We start from the raw sequence: 20,580 nt of genomic DNA, 5'->3' as shown, positions 1-20,580 counted from the left end.
GGGGTGGGGGAGGGGGGTTAAGGTGGGGCTGAAGGATGTGGGAAAAGGATGGTTGTTGAGGAAATGTGCTGTGAATATTATGAAAAACTGAATTATGACTTGTTGGTTTGACATTGCTGAAAATGGGAATTAGAAGGTCAAAATGGATATTTGGTTTTTCTGAAATTTCATTAAGATTATGATTTGGGTTGGAATATTGATCTAAATGTATGAAGCAGCTTTCGGTTATGTTAAGGAGGGGTCCTTTACTGATGATTTTGAGAATTTCCATATCTTGTTTTATGTCTGTCAATTTGTGCTTATAGTCATACATATGCTGTCCTACAGCTGAAAATTTATTGTATTTCAGGGCATTGACGTGTTCTGAGTACCTTATCTTAAAATTTCTCCCGGTCTGTCCGACGTAAGAAGAATTACAGCTGTAACAAGTGATCCTGTATACTCCTGATTTTGAATAACTATTGAACTTGTTTATGGATGTGGCATTATGTAAGATTTGTGCATTCCTATTCTTTGTTTTGAAAGCTACTTTTACATCGTGCTTTTTAAAGATGTTGGTGACTTGGTAGATTTGTTCGGTGAAGGTAAAGATAGAAAGAGAGGAGTTGTTTTTCTTATAATCAATAAATATAAATACCGCCCTTCTACCACCTTGAAAAAAGATAAGAAAAACAACTCCTCTCTTTCTATCTTTACCTTCACCAAAGAAATCTACCAAGTCACCAACATCTTTAAAAAGCACGATGTAAAAGTAGTTTCAAAACAAAGAATAGGAATGCACAAATCTTACATAATGCCACATCCATAAACAAGTTCAATAGTTATTCAAAATCAGGAGTATACAGGATCACTTGTTACAGCTGTAATTCTTCTTACGTCGGACAGACCGGGAGAAATTTTAAGATAAGGTACTCAGAACACGTCAATGCCCTGAAATACAATAAATTTTCAGCTGTAGGACAGCATATGCATGACTATAACCACAAATTGACAGACATAAAACAAGATATGGAAATTCTCAAAATCATCAGTAAAGGACCCCTCCTTAACATTACCGAAAGCTGCTTCATACATTTAGATCAATATTTCAACCCAAATCATAATCTTAATGAAATTTCAGAAAAACCAAATATCCTTTTTGACCTTCTAATTCCCATTTTCAGCAATGTCAAACCAATAAGTCATAATTCAGTTTTTCATAATATTCACAGCACATTTCCTCAACAACCATCCTTTTCCCACATCCTTCAGCCCCACCTTAACCCCCCCTCTCCCACCCCCTTCCCCAACCCCCTCTCCTTCTGACCTTCCCCTCCCCTCTCCTTCCTTTTCATTTGAATTTCACAACAGTTAGTCTGAAGCACACTCAACAATGGACCACACACCTCATGCTGTATTGAGAGGTAAGTCTCATATAACCTATGCCATCTAACTAACACATTCTCTCATTCAATTCATTAATTTAATTTTATCTAATTTATCAGGTTAACTTCATGGGCACCGCAATGAATCGCAAAAATTTTATACCAGACACAATGTATCTGTGTTAACCACATCTTCATGTGCTGTCCTGACAATGTCCAACAACATTTCAGCAAGATTTAACAAGCACCATGAGAGCATCTCATTTATTATTTTGATTGAAGATGAAACAACATCTAACAGTTCCCTGTCAGCTAGTGGTTATTTACAGCAGTGTCCAATGGATTACATATAGCTAACACCACACATATAGATTTGATGACAAACTACAGGATCAACATTTACCAGTTCCTATTGAAATGATCAGCAGTATTAGAACTAACAGTTCTGTGTATATAAATTAATACTTAATACTTGAAATTATTCTCAATGATGAACATACTCAAGATGTTAGAACCTAGTTCATTTTCAAATTTATTCATATTCCATCCCAGTTTTTAATGTCACTTTGTATATATTTGTTTTCATTTGTTTTTATGTCAATTGTGTGCATGTACATTTGTTTAGTTATTAGGTGTTTTACAATAAGGCTGAAGATGGCCAGCCCAGGCCGAAACTAGTCCCTAATTAATGTAATTTAGAATATTACATATTATAGTATTACTACATTAATTTAATAATTACATTGTACTTGCAATTCAATACGGATCAGAACCATGAAGTTTATAACCTATGATCTTATGAATAATGGAAGTATCGGAAAGGGGACGGGAGGAAAAACAAAAACAAAAAGTATACTAGATCTTGCAAACATGATACCCTCACGGTCAGAGGAGAGCAAGAGATGACCAAGTTAGGTTGGTAAGGTAACCCAAGCTCCGATGTAATATCACATTTAGCCACCACTTATGAAAAATAACCATCAATAAAGTAATATCACCTAAAATAGCTTGCATTTCTTCTGTTAATCAGCAAAGCAAAGCAAATTCATCTCCGTACAGGCCAAGAAGGCCCTTGGAGGAGTGGAAGATAAAGGCTTCCACTATTCGTAACCTCGGCACTTGATGGGGTAGTGATTAGCTCTATGCCCAGCCACCTTTGCTCCCAGGAATTAACCTGATACTCATTTTTGGTGTAGACTGAGTAAACCTCAGGGCCATTTGCACCTCCGGAAGTGGAAATCTTGTTTCTTAAATTTTATGACTTCCTGACGTATAATCGAACCCGTCCTTCCGGGCAAGCCAAGCACACCTTTACCGCCCCGGCGAGGCAGCCCTTTCATTTGTTAATGAAGATCTATATATTCAAAAAGTGTACAAAAACAGGTTTGTCCAGTCTGTCTGGCCTTTCTCCTGGACTGATTCACTTCATTCTTTTTTAAATCTCTCCTTAATTACCGGCCTGTGAATCACTAGGCATTAATAGGTCCCTTAAGTACAGTCTACTTCAAGTCATCCTAAAATCAAATCATTAAATAACCACTCCAGTAATTGCTGGTGAAGGCTTGCCCCAGCCCACAATACATTCTGTACTTAGCAGGTTGTATGAAGTAAAGGGGCAATATCTTTATGTAAAGATATGCAGAACCTAAAAGACATCAATGATAAGTGGCTATAGGCAAACCTGCAAATTCAACCAAACTTGGTACATATATGATTTAATACTATCTGGAGGGAAATACTGTGGTGGGATGGGACAAACCAAGCACCCTTATGGGTGTGGGTTGGGTACAAATGACATATAAAGAAACTTCAAGACGACAGAGATTAGTGACAAATCCTTACTTATCAGGACGACTGATTTGAATATTGACATATTATTTTATTTATTTGAAAGGATCATCTACTTCCTAGACAACATGTGCTGCATCAAGGATAAACTTTCACATGAATCAAAATAATCTAAAAATCAGACTTTAAATTAAATACCCAGCAATACCTCATATACTACAAAACTGTTCATAAAATATCAATCAACACGATAGTAAAGAAATCTACAAAAGAATCAGCTTTATTCTTAATTCCTAAAAGTGATCATTCAAGGTAAGTACCCAGGAAATCCATGGAACAATTTCATATCAGCATGATATCTGACCAATTTACACTGCCTATTATGGCTGTAGTACAATGTGGTTAATTTGTTTTTGTTCTGCTTTCCATTCGTAGGACTTTTACATCCTTGTGTCATCAAAACTCTCCCTTGTTTTCCTGCAACTTTAAATAATAGCAAGTTCTCTCCCTTTTCCTGTGACCCTGTCGAGTGAGATCATCACAATGACAGTAAAGAAAGTAATAACGCTAGTTTTACTAGTTATTTTTACAGTGGATATTCCATTATCATCACCAGAAAATTCACCAGATTTAAGCTCATATCATTAATAGAGCGAATGCAGTTAAACAGACTCACCGTTTCAGAGAAGTAACTCTGGTTGCATGATCAAAATCTAATAAGGGTAGCACGAGGCTAAACAATGAAGATTTTCGTCCTATTTCATTATAGCACTGGTACTAGAAATATGACAGTCCCTTAGACCATCCCTATGTTCTTCACTACTGTCCCCAACTTGTACTATAATGCAACATCTCACACTTGGAAACAATTTCACGCATCTGTATTTGCACTTATGACATATGAGTCCCTTGATTCTACCAATCTGCATTGTCGCACTAAACCATGTCACAGTTCAAAATAATTATACGGGCAAATATTTAGATGTCTAGTGTAATGTGAATACCGGTACAGTTTGTGTCAGTTCAGGTACAGGCATAAGAAAACCTATCTTGAGTTCCATAGCCACTGTATGGAGGATTCAATACTAAAACTTGTTACGTCACGGTAAGAGCAAGAAGGGAAAGTTAGAGAAGAAAATGTGCCTGGAAATGGATGCATTCGTAGACTGGAGGCATGAAAAGGATGATGACTATAATGATTAATGACCATCTGTTTAAGGAGAAGATACTACTACCACTACTACTTTGGGTATTTATTGGGGGTGGGGGTTTGGCATGTTTATCATGAACACAGGCATGTGAAATAAGGAACAATTATTATTGTGAACATTCCTATGTTCAACAATTATCACAGAAAATAAGTAACAACAGAATAATAGAGCTTGTTGATCAAATACATTTCTGAACGAGTCTTATGTACAGAGATTTCAGTTATATTCACAAGTAAACAGAAAAATAAAACGTTATTCATAAATAATTTGAAAGAATATCTTATGTACAAAGCTAACAAATAAAAACACTGGAAAGAAAGTAGAACTTGCTTCATAAGCACATTTCCTGAATAAAAGTCCTATTACTGAATGTTGTTCATTTTATGATAAGAAATGTTAAAAAAAATCCCACCAGACATACCATCTGGACAGGGAAATGTAGTTCTCTGAAGGAATGACTGCTTTCTAATCTCATTTCTTGATTAAAATTCATCTTCCACCTTCTCCAGATGTAGGGCCATACCAGCCCCTTGTGTAGGCTCATGTGCAAAAGGCTCATTGAATGTAATCTCTACTGTCATATAACTGCACAGAAACAAGCCTTAAGTTTTTTAATACCTAAGGAAAACCTCAGCTCTTGAAATTGTCCCGGGAAAGTCAACGTTCATTGTTTTTGAAATCTTGAATAGTTCTGAGAGGAAATCAATAATAATGGCGCATGGCCTCTGGAGAGGCTTGGTGCGCGTCTTTTCCTAGTAGACGGCCTATAGGTGACCTGCATGTCCGTGAGGATGGGGTTGTACATACGATGATTTCAGATTATGAAAATCTCCCTCTCTCACACACAGATATGAATTAACCTGTTAACGTTAAGGTCCCCGATTTAGCTGGGAATCGATCCAGGGACCCTCAGGACTAAAGGCCTGAATGCTAAGCATTTAGCCACTGAGATGGACATCCTAAACATAAACTTCTGTTTAGAAGTGACTGGTAAAGTTCTCTAACTTATAAATTTTTTTTTTTTTCTTCATTCAGCAACGACTCATGAAGCATTACTCTGTGAAGCAAAACATGATCAGATTCTATATCATCTTCATTCAGTTGTAAAATTTTGTCTTCTGTTTCAGGCGCAGATGAATTGCAGAGCTGCAGAAACCACCAGAATTAAAGATATAATGTACAGGGAAGCAATGAGTGATCCCATCCTTCATACTGTACGTTGTTATCGACCCAAAGATCAATACCCATACAGTTACTGGTGAGCTGGCAAAAGTGCCTGAATGTGTAAATGACAGCACAGTACGTTGAAAGCGTGAGAGCAACTTCGTCCCCATCCTCTTATACTGCCCGCTCTATAGCCACTAGTTTAACACAGACAGGCGTGAATACCAATATTTATTCAAGTTGCCGTAAGAGTGCACTCATAAAAGCATAATCTTCACAGTCAGTGTGGGTGTTGCCTTGTGATATTGATGCATGTATTTGTGTGATAAGCTTAGCTATTTCGTATGAGTGAACGTGCCTGTTCGTTCATGTTTGTGCTGGTGATATTCTTATAGAACTGTGAAATGAATTAATCATGTTATGCTTATAGATATATTTGAAATTCATGTAAACTTTACTTCTCTTCTGTACGTGCAAGCTAAATTATTTTGTAGTATGACACATTAGATTTGTTGCAAAATATTCGATTGTAGTGTGCATTTTGCAAATCTCGGCAAGGTGGTTTGCACCGTCAAGAGGGGAATTAAAGAAAAGTGGATGTCAGCTACATCTAGGCAAGATCATAAACTTGGCCGTTACTGGAATCCGCCAAAACAAACCAAGCACACCTCTTTGGTTACTAGTCCTTGCTGTATCGGACAGATAGGGTTTTGATATTAGATACTTGTTTCTCGTACAGCACAAGTATGTGAAATACCCTGTGAAATTTATCTGAAACAACTCCTAAGTCCTTCTAGTACTTCCAATGGATTATGTCACTCTTTAAATATATTGCAAATAGAATTGGAGAGATTGTTATGGTACTTACTTTCGACTTCTAGTTTTTTTGTTTTTTCTGTTTGTTTTTTTTTTTTACTTCAGCTGTTCTGAAAAAGGAAGAAGATGCATTTGTTAGTGATGCTTTATGACACATTGCAGTAGACATGAGAATATGTTCTCAGTGGTGTTCATTTTTACTCTAATTAGTGGAGAATATGCAAGAGTCCAGATCTTTTGGATAATGGAAGTATCGGGAGGGGGACAGGAGGAAACCTCAAAAACGACAGATATCAGTGTCAAATCCTTGCTTTTTTGGACACCTGATTTGAATAGTGACATATTATTTTATTTATTTGAAAGGACCATCTACTTCCTACACAATATGGGCTGTATCAAAGACAAACTTTCACATTAAACAAAATGATCGAACTTTATTTTAAATACCCAGCAATACCTTTTAAATTACAAAATTGTTTGTAAAATATCAATCAACACCGTAGTAAAGAAATCCACATAAATTCATCTTTATTCTTCATTCCTAAAAGTGAACATTCAAGATAAGTACCCAGGCAATGCATGGAACAATTTCATGTTGACATTTTATTTGACGGATTCACACTGCCTGACAAAAGAATTAAGCACCCAAAAGGAGTGATCCAATTGTATCCCATTTCGGTATACATGCATACAATTGATGAATGAGTAAATGATTAGAATTACAAGAATCTGTAATGTGTAGAACGCCCACCAGAGTGCATTTGTGATGGCACCGTCCTGTTGTTGATAAGTTAAGCAAGACGTGCGGAGAGGACTACATAGCGTACAAGCACCCATGATGCCTCGCATCATTGCAGACAGCTTATCCACCAATAGACAGGGCTTAACAGAGGTTGCATTGTGGGACTCCACAAGGCTGGTTGGTGTTATCGTGCAATTGATAGGCATGTGGGCCATTCAGAGGTAACAGTGGCATGATTTTGGTCTCAGTGTGTACATGAGTGCACACAATCACACCGGGTAGGCTCGGTTCAACTAAGAAAAACCACCGCAAGGGAGGACTGTCGTATGTTACGCCAAGCATTGCGGGATCCCATAACTTCGGCATGCACCATTGAAAGGTACATAGTGGAGAATCTACAACATTCTGTGAGTTCCTGCACAGTGACTGGATGACTCACATCCTCCGGATTGTGGTCCTACCGCACCTTGCGTCAGTTGATATTGACACTAGACACCAATGCCTGCGTTTGAAGTGGTGCCTTGCGAGGGAGGCATGGACAGAGGACAACTGGAGTTGCATCATGTTCAGTGATAAGTTCTGTTTCTCCAAAAACTCTGACCACCATCAGGTGTGGGTGTGGCAGCGTCGAGATCAGATCCTGCCCATATTGTGGAAAGACACATAGGTGTAATCCCTGGCACATGGTGTAGAGAGCCGTAAGATATTCGTTCAGGTCACCTCTAATTGGGCTTTGGCAGATTTTGACCACACAGAGATACTTCACAGACTTTCTGCACCCACACATCCTACCACTTATGGAACAGCACTCTGGAACAGTGCTTCAATGAGATAATGAATGTCCACACACAGCACAGCAATAGGCGACCTGCATGTCTGTGAGGATGGGGCTGTACCTAACATGATTTCAACAAAGTGTGAAGATGAGAGAGAGAGAGAGAGAGAGAGAGAGAGAGAGAGAGTGTGTGTGTGTGTGTGTGTGTGTGTGTGTGTGTGTGTGTGTGTGTGTGTGTGTGTGTGTGTGTGTGTGTGTGTGTCCCCAAGCCAGATGAACTGACCAGTTAAGGTTAAATTGGCATGAGAATTGAACCCAGGAACCTCTAGACTAAAAGCCAGAATGCTAACTATTTAGCCATTGAGCCAGATATCCTAACAATGAACTTCTTTTTTCAAAGTGATTGGTAATGTCAAGTTATCAATTATTTTTCCTTCAATCAGCAGTGACAGATGAAATATTCCTCTGTGAAGGAAAAGACTATCAGAGTCTACATCATATTTCATGGAGTTGTAAAATTTTGTCTTCTGTTTCAGGTGCAGATTCATAAAGATTTGCAGAGCTGCAGAACCACCAGAACTAAAGACATAATACACAGCAATACGATGAGCGATCCCATCTTTCATATTGTGTGTTGTTGTCGAGCCAAACATCAATACCCTTTTATTTACTGGTGATCTGGCAAAACTGCTTCAGTCTGTAAATGACAGCACAGTAGGTTGTGTCGATCTTTTTATACTGCCTGATTTATAGCCACTAGTTTAGCACAGAAAGGCACAAATACCAGTATTTCTTGAATCTGCCACAAGAGTGCAGTCATAGATACACAATCTTCACAGTCAGTGTGCGTGTTGCCTTCTGTTACTGATGCACGTATGTGTACGATAAGCTTAGTTATTTCGTATGAGTAAACGTGCCTCTTCACTCTTGTTTGTGCAAGTGATAGTTTCTATAGAACTGTGAAATGAATTAATCAGGTTATGCTTGTAGATATGTTTGAAGTTCTTGTAAAGTTTACTTTTCTCTTCCGTTTATGCAAGTTAAATTTTTTGTGCAACCCCATAAATCCAACCCCTTGTCCACGTCGTGGGCAACTGCATGAAGTAGGGGATTGCCTGGAGGGGTGATATACAGTGGGGACTGTGTGTACCCCAGGACCGCTATGGTAGCTGCGAATGCCTTTCAGGATCCCTTAAAAATGATGACTAACGCGGCATTGATGAATTCTTCAATGGGAGATGTGGCAGAGAAGGAGACCTTTGGAAGGGCAAATCTGGCAGATGAGGCATCCCTCTTCCCGTGGGGTTAAGGAAATAGGGGAAAATCACTGCCTTGTGGTAAAGAGGGGTCCTCAAACACTAAGGGAGACAACCCCTACAGAAAAAGGAAGGCCCAGGTGGCAGCCCAAACCCCAAGCTCGGGTGCTGTGGGCTAACAACTTGCACATCTTAAATCCACTTATTAAAGAAACTGAAGTGAAACAAAACCAGACGGATGCCTCGATGATGAACTTTGGCCCAAAACAAAAAATGAGAACGGTTGTTGGAATGTTAGAACTTTGACAGAGGAAGGTAAAGTAGAGCAGGTTTGGAAAGAGATGAATAATTATGGCTTGGAAATTCTTGGCTTAGTGAAGTGAGATTTTGGAGAGATAATGACTCAAAATGGGAATTATTCTGGACAGTCTGGGGAGGATGCTAAATGGAGAAATGGAGTGGGTGGTGGGTTTTTTTTTTGCTATAGGTCGCACCGACACAGATATGTCTTACAGCGATGATGGGAAAGGAAAGGCCTAGGAATGGGAAGGAAGCGGCCGTGGCCTTAATTAAGGTACAGCCCCAGCATTTGCCTGGTGTGATGGAAAACCATCTTCAGGGCTGCCGACAGTGTGGTTCGAACCCACTATCTCCCGATTACTGGATACTGGCCGCACTTAAGCGACTGCAGCTATCGACCTCGGTGGAGTGGGTATATTGCTAAGTAGGACATCCAAGAACACTTTAATTAGATGGAGTCCCATCTCAGATAAAATTATGACAGCTAGATCTTGAGGTAAAACCAAAATGTAACAACAGTAGTTTGTTATGCACCAACAGAAGTATCTTATGTGGAAAACATGGCTTAGATGAAATGAATGATCATGGAGAGAGATTTATATATTTGTGTGACACCCAGGAAATGGAAAGGAAAGGCCTAGGAATGGGAAGAAAGCGGCCGTGGCCTTAATTAAGGTACAGCCCCAGCATTTGTCTGGTGTGATGGAAAACCATCTTCAGGGCTGCCGACAGTGGGGTTCGAACCCACTATCTCCCGATTACTGGATATTGGCCGCACTTAAGCGACTGCAGCTATCGAGCTCGGTGGAGTGGGTATATTGCTAAGTAGGACATCCAAGAACACTTTAATTGGATGGAGTCCCATCTCAGATAAAATTATGACTGCTAGATCTTGAGGTAAAACCAAAATGTAACAACAGTAGTTTGTTATGCACCAAGAGAAGTATCTGATGTGGAAAACATGGCTTAGATGAAATGAATGATAATGGAGAGAGATTTGTACATTTGTGTGACACCCAGGAAATGGAAAGGAAAGGCCTAGGAATGGGAAGAAAGCGGCCGTGCCCTTAATTAAGGTACAGCCCCAGCATTTGCCTGGTGCGATGGAAAACCATCTTCAGGGCTGCCGACAGTGGGATTCGAACCCACTATATCCCGATTACTGCATACTGGCCGCACTTAAGCGACTGCAGCTATCGAGCTCGGTGGAGTGGGTATATTGCTAAGTAGGACATCCAAGAACACTTTAATTGGATGGAGTCCCATCTCAGATAAAATTATGACAGCTAGATTTTGAGGTAAAACCAAAATGTAACAATAGTAGTTTGTTATGCACCAACAGAAGTATCTGATGTGGAAAACATGGCTTAGATGAAACGAATGATAATGGAGAGAGATTTGTAAATTTGTGTGACACCCAGGAAATGGTGATTGGAGGGACAATCTTCCCTCACAAATGGTGTCATAAGATTGCATGGGTACCACCAGATCACAAAATAGAAAATTTGATTGACCATCTAGCTATTAGTAAGAAGTTTATAAGTTCATTGACAGATGTGAGGAACAGAAAAAGAGCTGAAGATGGTAGTGAACATCATCTAGTAGTAGCCGAGTTTAAATTGAATATAAAGGCTGCATCGAAGAAATTTACAACTACGAAAAGGAGGTTCAACATACAAAGGTTAAACAATGAAAAGAGGAGGACAGAATTTAGACAGGAGTGGAAAAATTGATTTGAAGTCCTTTGAAATCTTGAAGAAGAGGTGAGTGTGGAAAGAACTTGGGAAAATGTTAAGAACACTTACATACAAATGTGTGAAAAAGTAATTGGTTATAGGAGCTATCAACAGGAAGACTGGATGTCTGAGGAAACATGGGACTTAATTGAAAAATGTAAGAAGGTAAAATCTATATAAATCAAAGCAGAACAAGACACCAGAAGTCAGAAGCCCAAAGGAAATATTATGAAATTGACAAAATGGTTAAAATGAGTGTGAGAAATGATAAAAGAAGATTGATTGACCAGCAGGCACAAATTGCAGAGGAAGCTGAGAAGAAGGGTGATATGAAACAACTCTATAATATTACAAGGAAGTTGTCAAGGGGAGGTTATAGGAAGAGTAAACGAGTAAGGGATAAGCAAGGAAATATGTTGTTACCACAAGAACAATGAAGATGATGGCACGGGCATTTTTCAGAAATTTTAAACAACGATGATGGAAATGAGCAGGAAATGCAAGAAGAAATAAACGAAGGCTAGATAATGAAGACTCAAGAATAAGGATAGATCCCGAACAAGGCATGAAGTTAGGTTAGCACTGAAACAATTACAGAATAGTAAAGAAGCAGGTGTAGATAATGTATTTCCAGAAATACTAAAAGTGGATGAAGAGGCCACCATTAATTTGCTCATAGCATTATTGGGGTAAATATGGAAACAAGAGAGAATTCCTTCTGAATGGAAAGAGGGCTTGATTGTGAAACTTCCCAAAAAAAAGTGACACCACAATGTGTAAGAATTTGAGAGAAATAATGCTACTGAGGGTACCAGTAAAATTCTCTCTAGAATAATTCTAAACAAACAAAACGACTCAACTGAGCAGCATCTTCGAAAAGAACACACTCGTTTCCATAGACAGCACAGCTGTGTTTATCTAATAAATACACTAGGAGTAATTCTAGAGCAAAGTAATGAATGGCAGGCCATATTGTACTTGACATTCATAGACTTCGAAACAGCATTTGATGCATTTGATTCAGTAAATAAGATCCTAATGTGGAAGACCTTGTTGAAACATGGAATACTGCATGAGATCTTGACTCTCATGAAGGAAATGTATGAAGGATACAGAAACAGAGTAATACATGAGGGAAGACCCACAGAATATGTGAATGTCACAAGTTGCGTTCGCCAGGGATGTATTCCTTCACCGGCAATCTTTTTAGTGGTGCTCAATAATGTCATGAGAAAATTGTTGGGTAGAAGGAAGACAGGAATACAATGGGGAATGGGGGAAGACTGGAAGATTTAGAATTTGCAGATGATATTTGTCTTTTGTCTTCAAGAATTAGAGATATGAATCACAAGTCAGAAGGAATATGGAAGGTAGCAGAAGCTGCAGGACTCCATATATAAATGTTGTTAAGACCAAGGAAATGAGAGTAAGTGCTAAATTTGACGAAAGATTGTTTGTGGCAGGAGAAGAGACTGAAGAGTTTAAAACATTTACCTACTTGGGAACTGTGACAAGAGATGGAGGTCTAGTGTCAAAAATACCATGTTCAGGTTCCGTATTAAATTGAGATTCACATTCAAAAGGTGGATAGGTGGATCCCCATACCTAACAATTTTGAATGTAAGAGATGGACAGGCAGAAAAAGATGTAAGAGCCAGAAAAAAGAAATCAATTGGTGCCTTCATGCAGCTGTATGCGGTGTGGAAGAATAACACCATCTCAAGACGAAAGTAAAAATTTTCAAAACAATTGATAAATCAGTCATTCTATATGCTTGTGAAACTCGGGAATTTACACAAACTATCACTAATCTCTTTCAGACATTTATAAACCCTTGCTTACGACACATCATAAACATCACATGGTCTGAGATTAAATCCAGTGATGAGCAGTACAACTATCAAGTTCCAGTCGCAGAGGAAATAAAGAGGAGGAAATGGAAATGGATGGATCATACTTTGAGAAAGCCAGCAGGATCTACAGAGCATACTGCAATGGAATGGAATCTACAAGGTGCACGTAAGAGAGGTCATCCAAGGAAGACCTCGAGTAGGACTGTAGAGGAGGAGGCTCTTGAAGTAGACAGGACTAGGAAGGATATTGAAGCATTGGCAAGTCGACAACCACAATGGAGATGTTTCAGTGGGAAAGAGAAGAATTAAGTAAATTTCTTTGCAAAATAACACATTAGATTTTCTCTGATATATTCAATTATTCCGTAAATTTTGCAAACCTTGGTAAGGTGGTTTGCGGCCGGAAGAATACGATTACATGAATTATGTCTAGAGGGAAATTAAGAGAAAAGTGGATGTCGGCTATATATGGGCAAGGTCCTAAACTTGGCCACTATTGGAATCTACCAACACAGACCAAGCATGCCTCCCTGGTTGGTAGTCATTGCTGTTTCGGGCAGATAGGGTATTGATATTTAAAATTTGTACATGGGTACGAAAATAATAAATTTACCATAAATTATATGAGCAACTAACTGTTGCCACTGAAACTATGGTAACGTACATGCCATGCCCCTGACCAGTAGTCAAAAATCTTGGAATAGAGTTGGTTCTGGTATATCACAAATATGTAAGATGTCCTGTGGAATGTATTTGAAGCAACTCATAAGTCCTTCTAGTATTGTCAATGGATTATGTCATTCATTACATTTATTGTAAATAGAAATGGACAGGATGTTGTGGTACTTACTTTGAAGTTGACTGCTACTTAAAGTTTTTCTTTTTCTTTTTTTCCCCTCTAAATTCTGAAACAAGGAGGAAGATGTATTTGTTAGTGAGGCCCTATGACACATTGCAGTAGACATGAGGACAAGTTCTCAATGAGGTCATTACCGACACTAATTATTAGTGGACAGTAAGCAAGAGTTCATATCCTTTGATTAATGGAAGTATCAGGACGGGGGCAGGAGGACTATGTTGGCCATGAAAACAAACAATATGGTAGGTCTTGCAAACGTAATACCCTCAGGGTCAGATGAGAGCAAGTGATGACCAAGGGAGGGTGATGAGGTAACCCAAGCTCTGATGTATTGTCACATTTATCCACAAGTTATGAAAAATAACAATAGAAAGATCAAATAATATCATACAAATAGCTTATTATTTCTTTCATTAATGACGATCTATATATTAAAACAGTTAACCATAAACAGCTTTGTCCTGTCATTCTGGACTTTCTGCTGGACCAATTAGCTTCATTCTTTTTTAAATGTCTCCTTAATCACCAGCCCATGAATCATCATGCTTTGATAGGTCTCGTAAGTACAGTCTACTTAGGGTAATCCAAAAATTAAAACATTTCATCACCACTTCATGAACTGCTGGTGAAGGCTTGCCCCTAGCATGAATTACATCATGTACTTAGCAGGTTGCATTAAATTAAGGAGCAATATTTCTATGTAACGGTATCAGAGAACCTAAAAGAAAAAACTGACAGATGGCTATAAACAAACCTTCAATTTCAACCAAACTTGGTATACATATGATTTAATACTATCTGGAGGGAAATAGTGTGGCTGAGTGGAACGCACCAAGCACACTACGGGGTGTAAATGAGAGGGACAGACATGTACAAGTAATAAAAGGACGACCTATATTAGTGTTGAATCCAAAGTTTCCGAGATCTCGGGAGATGAATAGTGACACTGTGGATGACATTTAAGTCTAAATTCAGCCAGCATTGGCATTCGGGGATAAGAAGTGGTGAAAAATAAAATATCCAAAACGTTCGAGATGTACATGTGAATCATTCAGCATAGCTTTCAACCAAACTTGATACACATAATTATGACGTACCATCTGGTGAAAAATACTGTTGGGATAAGACATCCCTACCACCCCTACGGCTGTGGTTTGGGTGGAAGTGAAATTTTAAAAAATCCTTGAAAACGACAAATATTAGTGTCAAATCATTATGTTTTGGGATGACTGACTTGAACAGTGACACATTATTTTATTTATTTGAACGCATCATCTACTTCCTAGATAGTATGGGCTGCATCAAGGACAAACTACCATGCCAAAAAAAAATGATCTAAAACAACTTTAATTTAAATACCCAGCAATTTTTCTTGAACTACAAAATTGTTCAAAAAATATAAATCAACACCGTAGTAATGAAATCCACAAAAATTCAGCTCCGTTTTTAATTCCTAAAAGTGAACATTCAAGAAAAGTACCCAGGCAACACATGGAACAAGTCATGTTATCTGACCGATTTACACTGCCTGACAAAAAAAGTTAAGCACCCAGAAGGAGTGGACCAATACTGTGCACATGCATACCATTGATGTGTGAGTAAGTTACTAGATTTACAAGGATCTGTATTGAGTAGAATGCCCACTAGAGTGCATTCATGATGGCACCATAAGTTGTTACCAGTCAACTGCTATGAGTCAGACAGTTAAGCAAGACATTCAGAGAGAACTATGAACAGTACAAAGCCCCCATGATGCCTTGCAGATGTGTTAGAAAGCCTATCCTCCAACTGACAGCATTTGACAGAGGCTGCATTGAGGAACTGCAAGAGGCTGGTTGGTCATATCGTGCAATGGCCAGACATGTGGGCCATTCAAATGTCACAGTGGCTCGATTTTGCAGGTTTGGCTCGACCAAGAAACACCACTCCCAGGGAGAACCGTTGTGTGGTACGTCAAGCATTACGGGATCCCATAACTTCGGCACGCACCATCCATGAACATGTAATGGAGACTACATAATCACACGAGTTCCAGCACAGTGCCTCGATAATTTGCATCCACCGAATTGAGGTCGTAATGCCCCATGCGTCGGTTGCCATTGACACCAGAACACCACAGCCTTCATATTGAGTGGTTCCATGCCCGGGAGGCATGGATGGAGGACAACTGGCATCGCAACATTTTCACTGATGAGTCCCACTCTACTAGAACCCCCGATGATCATCATGTGTGGGTTCGGCAGCGTTGAGGGCAGATCCTGAAAAGACACCCAAGTGTAATCCCTAGCATCATGGTGTGGAGAGCCCTGAGATATATGTTCAGGTCACATCTAATAGGGATTTGGCAGACTTTGACCACACAATATGTCCTACCCATTAAGGCACAGGAACCTGGGACAGTGTTCCAACAAGATAACACATGTCCACACATGGCACATGTGTCTATGGACTGCCTAGAGCATGTTGAATTCCTCCTGTGGCCAGCTGGATCCCCGGACCTATCCGTTGCTGAACACGTGTGGGATGAAATTGGAAGGGGAACTCAACCCAAGTACCAACTTACGGCATCTGGAGGGACAGCTGTAAAAACTGTGGATAAACTAGCCTCAGGAGTGGACACAAAGGCTGTTTGATTCCATTCCAAAAACCATAAGGGCATACATTGTTGCCCGGTGTAGCGACATCCTACTGACCTGGCACTAACGTTTCACCTGCACTGCCAATGGCCTTGTCACCTTCATCCCATATTGTCATCAGTTTAATAAAGGCACATTAGGTAGTTTCATTCACATTCAGCCACTCCTTCTGGGTGGTTAACATTTTTGGCAGGCAGTGTATAATGCATGCTGTGGAGCAGTATCGGTCCACTAGTAAGTAATTCTGGATTGTCTTTCTAAAAAGTAATCTCAGAAATTTGTCTTGGGCTGATTTTCTGAAATTTGGCCACACCATTTCTATTCCCACCATGCTGTTTTTCCCGTTTTCATACCAGGCAGATGCCCCCTAATTCAGACCATGGTTGCTTCCTTTCCAGCAACGCTCACACTCTGGAGGTAGTGATTTTTGATTCCTGGGCAAATAAAAGAACTCTGGGATGCTTAGAGGTCCACCAGAGGTGTTTTTATAATATAAAGATCTTCTGCCCATATAGTGTCCACTTGGTAGGCCAAGTCTATTACAGCTGTAGTGCAATAGGTTATGACATGTTTTTGTTCTGATTTCCAGTCCTAGCCCTTTCGCATCCATGCATTGTTGAAAATCTCCCTTGTTTTCCTGTGGCGTTAAATAATAGCAAGTTCTCTTCTTTCTCCCCTAGCAGTGTCAAGTGAGATCATCGTACTGACAGTAATAAAATAAAGCTAGTTACACTAGTTAATCTTACAAATGGTCACTCCATCATCATAAGCAGAAAATCCAACAGATGTTTGCTCAATTCATTAATAGAGCAAATGCAGTTAAACGGAATCATCGTTTCAGAGACAAAATTTCTGTTTGCATGATCATAATCTACTAAGTGTAGAGTAAGGCTAAACACTGAAGATCTTTGTACAATTTCATTACAGCACTGGTACTAGAAATATGATAGTCCCTCAGACCATCACTAAGTTCTTCATTACTGTACCTAACTCGTACTATTATGAAACGTCTTGTACTTGGAAACAATTACACGTATCAGTGTTTGCACTTATGAAGAAATTCACGTTCCTTGATTCTGCCAACCTGTATTGTGGCACTCAATCATGTCACAATTCAAAAAATTATATGGGCCAAGATTTAGACGTCTAGTGTAATGTGAATACATATACTGTTTAAGTCTGTTCAGCTCCAGACATAAGGAAAACCAGTCTTGAATTCCATAGCCACTGTACAGAGTATTCAACTCTTAAACTTGTTCGGTCACGATAAGAGGAAGGTGACAGAGCCAGAAAGTGCAGCTGGGTAAAGCAAGGAGAGAAAATTACAGGAGAAACTCTGCATTTAAACGGATGCACTAACAGACTGGGGGCATTGAATGGATGATGACGATAATGATTACTGACTATCTGTTGAAGGACAAGATACTACTACCACTACCACCACTAACACTACTACTCCTCCTACTACTACTACTACCACCACCACCTCCAGGCACACACATAACACCATCGTCCACCACAATAACACGCAGTTACCTACACATGGCAGATGCCGCCCGCCCTCATCGGAGGGTCTGCCTTACAAGGGCTGCACTTGGCTAGAAATAGCCACACGAAATTATTATTACATCCAGGCACACCATCTTTGGGTATCTAATGGGGACATGGGCATGATTAGCAGGAGCAAAGGCATGTGAAATGACGAACAAATTTTATTGTAATCATTCCTATATGTTAACAATTTTCACAAACAGTGAGAGAAAACAGAACAATAATACAGCTTGTAGATCAAATACATTTTTCAATAAGTCTTATGAATGGAGATTTCAATTATATTCACAAGTATACAGAAAAATAAATAGATTCAAAAATATTTTGAAAGAATATCTTATATATGAAGCTATCAAAAAGAAACACTAGTAAGAAAGTTGAACTTGCTTCATAAATACATTTTCTGAATAAAAATCCTGTTACTGTATGTTGTTAATTTTATGATAAGAAATGTTTAAAGCTCTACCACCAGAAGAACCGCCTGGACAGTCTCCATTGGGAAATGTAGTTCTCTGAAGAAATGCCCACTTCCTAATCTCATTTCTTGATATAAAATAATCTAGCAGCTTCTCCAGCTGTAATGCCATAATAGACTCCGTGTATGCTCAAATGCAGAAGGTTAACCAAATGCATACTCCACGGTCCTGTAGTTGTACAGAAACAAGCCTTGAGTTTTTTGGGGCCTAATAAAAGCCTCTCAGATGTTACAGTGGCTCTATTTTGAGAGGAGAATGAAGAGAAATGTGGACGTTGGCTATATCTAAGCAAGATCCTACACATGGACGCTACTGGAATCCGCCAACACAGACCAAGCACAATCAGTTGCTTACTAATCTTTGCCCTTTCGGACAGATATGGATTTGATATTTTAAAAATTGTACATGAGCAGGGCCCAAATGTTTATGCAGTAATAGTAATAGGGTAGAATGCAAACTTAATGAAGCAAGTAACAAGTAGAGTCTACCATTAGAACCCCTAATGTTTATGTAAACCTCATAACAATACCGTCATGCAGGTAGACTCTACTTGTTACTCGCTTCAGTAAGTTTGCATTCTAACCTATTAATGCATAAACATCCGGGCCCTATACATGAGTATTAAAGTAATAAATTTACCATAAATTATGTAAGCAACTATTTTACTGTTGCTGCCAAAAAAATAGTATTTTAATTTATTTGGATAAAACTGTAAGTCCTTCTAGTACTGTCAATGGATTATGGGCCCATTAAATTAATTGCAAATAAAATGGCTAGGTTGTTGTTGTACTTACTATAAAGTAGGCTGATACTTTTTCTCTTGATTCTTCCCCTCTCTAAATTCTGAAACAAGGAGGAAGATGCATTTTATAGTGAGGACTTATGACACATTGCAGTAGACATGAGGACAAGTTCTCAGTGAGGGTCATTATTGAGTAATTAGTGGAGAATAAGCTAGCGTTCAGATCCTTTGAATAATGGCAGTATGAGGAGGGAGCCAAGAGGATAATGATGGCCATGAAAACAAACGTAACACCTTAAGGGTCGGAAAAGAACAAGAGGTCACCAAGGGAGGTCGTGAGGTAACCCAGGCTCTGAAGTATTATCACCTTTGGCTACCACTTATGAAAAATAACAATAGATAGATAAAGTAATATCACTTAAAATACATTATATTGCTTTTGTTAATTTAGATGTATATATTAAGACATTTACTAAAAGATTTGTCCAGTTTGCCCGGCTTTTCTACTGGACTGATTTACTTCATTACTTCCTAAATCTCTCCTTAATTACATGGCCATGAATCATCAGGCAATGATAGGTCTCTTGAGTTCAGTTAACTTACAGAAATCCTAAAATCTAATCACTAAATGACCACTCCAATAATTGCTGGCGAAGGCTATCATTTAGCTCGCAATTTATTATGTACTTAGCGGGTTGATCGTATGACATATTTTTACTATTTTTTTGGAAGGTTCATCTACTTCCTAGATAACATGGGCTGCAACAAAAACTTCCACGTAAAACAAAATGATCTAAAACAAATTTTAATTTAAGGAAGAGGACTCATGCTGCTCCACAGCATTCATTATAAATATGTCAGATAACTCGTCTTCATACGCCTGTCGTAGTCATATTGGTTTGCCTGCCTTTTTCAATGGTTTTATGAACATATGTAATAAGAAGTGCGTTATGGTATGCCGCAGTTCGTAGTCACAATTCGTCTATTCCGACGACGTCATGCCATCTCTTTGGTAAATACCTATCCATATTTCATCCCTTTTTATTTTTCATTCGGCATTTCTGGATGTAAAGCTTGGTATTCTGTAGTAGAAGGCAACAGTACTTTTAATTGCAGTTCTTCTATACAGTTGTCTTGAGAGCTCACAGGTTAGTCTCGAATGAGAGTTTTTTCCCCAGGGAGAGAAATCTTAAGATTCATGGCCTTCACTCTTTCTCGTGTAGCCACTTTATCCCCTGGTAAGTGTTCCCAAATAATATGTAAGGCATAATTATGTCATGATGGGGTCTGTTTGTAAGTAGAATCTTTTAG

The 20,580-nt window shown here is 38.9% G+C and overlaps 1 protein-coding gene across 2 annotated transcripts in view; it reads right to left on the bottom strand.

Moving 5' to 3' along the window:
• Positions 1 to 20,580, bottom strand: part of LOC136880879 (uncharacterized) — a gene marked incomplete in the record, with an annotated part of 321,955 nt that overhangs the window by 200,299 nt on the left and 101,076 nt on the right. The window contains 3 exon segments of one of the 2 annotated variants that reach the window (XM_068229264.1): positions 6,396 to 6,453; positions 13,856 to 13,910; positions 19,322 to 19,370. 2 annotated transcript variants of the gene reach the window in all.

The sequence above is a fragment of the Anabrus simplex genome, chromosome 9 (assembly GCF_040414725.1).
Source record: "Anabrus simplex isolate iqAnaSimp1 chromosome 9, ASM4041472v1, whole genome shotgun sequence".
Lineage (NCBI taxonomy): Eukaryota > Metazoa > Arthropoda > Insecta > Orthoptera > Tettigoniidae > Anabrus > Anabrus simplex.
Note: the sequence above shows the minus strand (reverse complement) of the source record. Positions and strands in the feature narration are given on the sequence as shown.